Consider the following 4,409-nt stretch of genomic DNA (forward strand, 5'->3'; position numbering starts at 1 on the left):
TTGTCATGATTGTTCTCAAATTTAACCATGCCTAAAGTGGCAACTGGTTTACTATCACATAGAACATTAGTACGCTCAAAATATGGTTTTAACATATTAATATGACACACTCTATTTTGTTTGCGCCGACCTGGAGTTTTTACAATATAATTCAAATCATTAATTTTACTCTCTATTGTATAAGGACCACAATATTTAGCCTGTAAAGGATGTCCAGGGACAGGCAGAAATACAAGTACGCTATCACCAGGCTCAAAAACTCTGTCCCTGGCATCTTTATCATACCATATTTTCATCTTGTTCTGTACATTTTTTAAGTTTTTCTGAGCAATTTGACAAGCAGTATACAATTTTTCTTTAAATCTAGATACATAGTCTAAAAGATTCAAGTCAGTATGTTCAGTAAGCCACTTTTCCTTAATCAATTTTAACGGTCCCCTTACAGTATGACCAAATACCAACTCAAAGGGACTAAATCCAAGGGATTCTTGAACAGCCTCTCGAACCGCAAAAAGTAGAAAGTGAACTCCATCATCCCAGTCTCGGTCAAATTGAAGACAAAAAGTTCTAATCATGTTCTTCAATGTTTGATGAAAACGTTCTAAGGCACCTTGAGATTCTGGATGATAAGCACTTGATCTGTACTGAGCAATCCCTAACTGGTATACGACTTGCTGAAATAAACCTGACATGAAATTTGATCCCTGGTCGGACTGTATAGACTTAGGAAGTCCTACTAATGTGAAAAATTTTATCAAAGCTTTGACGATAGTAGGTGTCTTGATATTTCTGAGCGGAATAGCTTCAGGAAAGCGGGTAGATGTACATATGATTGTCAATAAATATGCATTTCCAGTCTTGGTCTTTGGTAAAGGTCCAACACAGTCAATTAGAACTCTGCTGAAAGGTTCGTCAAAGGCTGGAATAGGCAGAAGTGGTGCTGGTGGTATTTTCTGGTTAGGTTTACCAACAACCTGGCATATATGACATGATTTGCAGTATTCTGCAACATCATTTCTAAGTTTAGGCCAGTAAAAATGCTGCAAGATCTTAAGGCAAGTCTTCCTTATACCTAAGTGTCCAGCCAAGGGGGTGTCATGGGCAAGACCAATAATTTCTTGTCTATAAACTTTAGGCACCACCACTTGGTATAGCACTCTCCATTCCTCCTCTGGGGTAGCATCAGGAGGCCTCCACTTCCTCATTAAAATACTGTCCTGATGGTAATAGCATTCGGCCACTTTGTCTGCTTCCTCCTGTGGTTGAGCCCTCTGGCTGAGCTGAAGAACCTCAGGGTCTTTATGTTGTTCTTCGAGTAAATTATTTCGGTCTAATGAATGGCTGTTTACATCTGGCCATGGCATAATAACATTTTTGTTAACACTAGGTGGTTTTATAATAGCCTTTTCTGAGTTACCAGGATCTTCAATATCAGCTATAAAAGTGTCAGAAAGGTCCATGTAATCAAACTGGTCTTCTTGCAAATTCTCATCTTGTTGTTTTCTAGCCATCGCCCTAGTAACAACACAAGCTGGATACAATTCAGCATCATCTTCAGGTGATTTAACATCCACCACCGGTTCACTGGTAACAATTGCTTCAGCAACCACTTTGTTCCTAGCTAGATCATTTCCTAGCAATAAGGTAACACCCTCAACAGGGAGATTAGGACGAACACCTACAACAACTGGTCCAGTTATCAAATCTGACTTCAGATAAATACGATGGAGAGGAACATCTATACAACCTAACTCTACACCTTGTAACAAAACGGAGGCACCAATAGAAGTATTCTCGGACAAAGGCAACACACCTTCTAACAATAAAGTCTGAGAAGCTCCAGTGTCCCGTAAAATCTTAATAGGCTGAAGAGTGGTATCATCAACAATAGAAACAAACCCATCAGACATAAAGGGTTTGTATTCCTCCATGTAATCACAAAAACTGGACTTAAAAGCCTGACGCGCAGGGCATTCCAATGTACTGGTAATATAAGGTGTCGTACAAGCACTGGTCTTCGGCTTATTATCTCGTTCATTCTTCTTCTGGAGTCTAAAACAATCAGCCATCAGGTGACCAATCTTCTTACAATAAGCACAAGTCAGTGACTTCTTCTCAAAAGTATCAAATTTTGGACTAGACATATTATAACTGGACTGACTCTTATTCTGTGGAACAGGCTTACTATAAGTATGCTCAGTGCTTTGATTTTTGTAATTTCCACTGGAAGTATTAACATTTTGACCCTTGAAACTTCTTTTATGTGAAAGAGTATAATTATCTGAAATAACAGCTGCATCATGTATTGACTCAACAGTTTTGTCGTCTAAATGTGTTTTTAAGTCTAAATGAACACATTGTTTGAACTCTTCTAATAACATCAATTGTCTTAGGTTATCAAAATTGTTATCTGTTTTCTTTGACGTAAGCCATTTATCAAATAGATCTTCTTTTTCCCGAGCAAATTCCACATATGTTTGTGAATCAAACTTTTTATAAGATCTAAATTTCTGTCTATATGCTTCTGGTACTAGTTCATAAGCTTTCAAAACTTCCTGTTTTACCATATCATAATCAGAACTTTTTTCTGATGGAAGTGCGGAATAAATTTCAGCGGCCTTACCCTCAAAAACACTTTGCAGCATCGTAGTCCAATATGGTTTCGGCCATTTCAAATTATTTGCAATTTTTTCAAACTGTGGAAAATATTTATCGACTGTTTTTTCACAAAATCTGGGAACCAAACGTATATTTTTTGCTGCATCAAAATAATCTGATTTTGACTGGACTTTAGTGTTGCTTTCTTCTTTGACCATTTCAATTTTCAGTTTTTCCATTTCTAGCCTTTCTCTCATTTCAAGTTCTTTTAATTTTAATTCATCTTCTTTTATTTTCTCCCTCTCCTTCATTTCCAGTTCTTTTAATTTAAATTCATCTTCTTTTTCTTTTCTCTCTATTTCCAACCTTTCCTTCATTTCCAGTTCTGCTTGTTTTAATTTAAATTCATCTTCTTTTCTTTTCTCCATCTCCTTCATTTCCAATTCTTTTAATTTGAGTTCATATTCTAATTCAAGCTGTTTTAATTTAAAGGCGTCAATATTTTCGACCTTAAGTTCAAGAGCCTCTTCACCTAAAATTTCTGCGTCAACTAATTTGTCTATAACCAAATTTTTTATAATTTGTTTTCTCATAGATACTTTAAAATCTAATTTCAGATGTTTAGCAAGCAACACTAATTCCTCTTTCTTTAAATTATCAAAACTCTCCAGGTCTGGCGTTTTCAAATATTTACCGGCATCAAATGCCATTTTGTAGAATTTTGTTGGCTAGTTATAATAAAAATATTGAATAAATTTTGAAAAAGATATTTTCGTTATCCCGGACGAGCCCCCAATTTCTGTTACGGCCAGAAATCGCCTTTAAATTGTAGCCAACAAAAGACACAAATCAATAGTAAAATTTAACAATATTTAATATACAAAAGTTTACAAAAGGTATTACACAAATATTACTGTTAACTTAACTGTCAAAATATGAGTCCAATCTGTTATCTTTATCTGTATCCGGAAATCTTTCGGAATCCAATTTGAATATTACGTTCACTACTAATGTCACAATCCAGTATGATGTTTGTAGAATAAAAGTGTCAATCCAAATGCTGTGAATACTAATGTCTATCAATGTCTATGTCCAAGTTTAATTATGAGAGTTTAACTTTAGTGTCTGTATATATAGTGTTGTCATGGAAAATTCTAGAACACTCTATAATGGAACATTGTGGAAAATCCTGGAAAGTTACAATGGAAGTTTCTGGAATAACGTAGAAGTTTAAATTACGCATCTTTTATAAGGATCATATTAGAAAGTTCCAATCATTCTGTGATTGTTCCAGTGATTCCTAAACTGCAAGTTATAAGATTATTTGGTAAACAACTATCAGGCCATACAACACAAATTAGGCCAACATAAATAAACATAATAATTACAATATCATAACATATACCATTTAGTATAAAATTGAGAAAGGAAATGGGGAATGTGTCAAAGCGACAACAACCCGACCATAGAGCAGACAACAGCCGAAGGCCACCAATGGGTCTTCAGTGTAGCGAGAATTCCCACACCCGTAGGTGTCCTTCAGCTGGTCCCTAAAAATATGTATACTAGTACAGTGATAATGGACGTCATACTAAACTCCGAATTATACACAAGAAACTAAAATTTGTATGTCCATTTTTACATAACGCTAAAATGGCTACCGTGTGGGTGATACATTCTTTTTATATTTGTTATATTAAATTCTTTACAAATGTTGTTCGTACATAGAATGAATTTTGTGTAAGCAAAATAGTCATATATCTGACTTTTTCTATGGAATATCTTTATTGAGGTTTTATGAAAACGAAGAG

This window comes from Mytilus galloprovincialis, chromosome 1, assembly GCF_965363235.1.
Source record: "Mytilus galloprovincialis chromosome 1, xbMytGall1.hap1.1, whole genome shotgun sequence".
Lineage (NCBI taxonomy): Eukaryota > Metazoa > Mollusca > Bivalvia > Mytilida > Mytilidae > Mytilus > Mytilus galloprovincialis.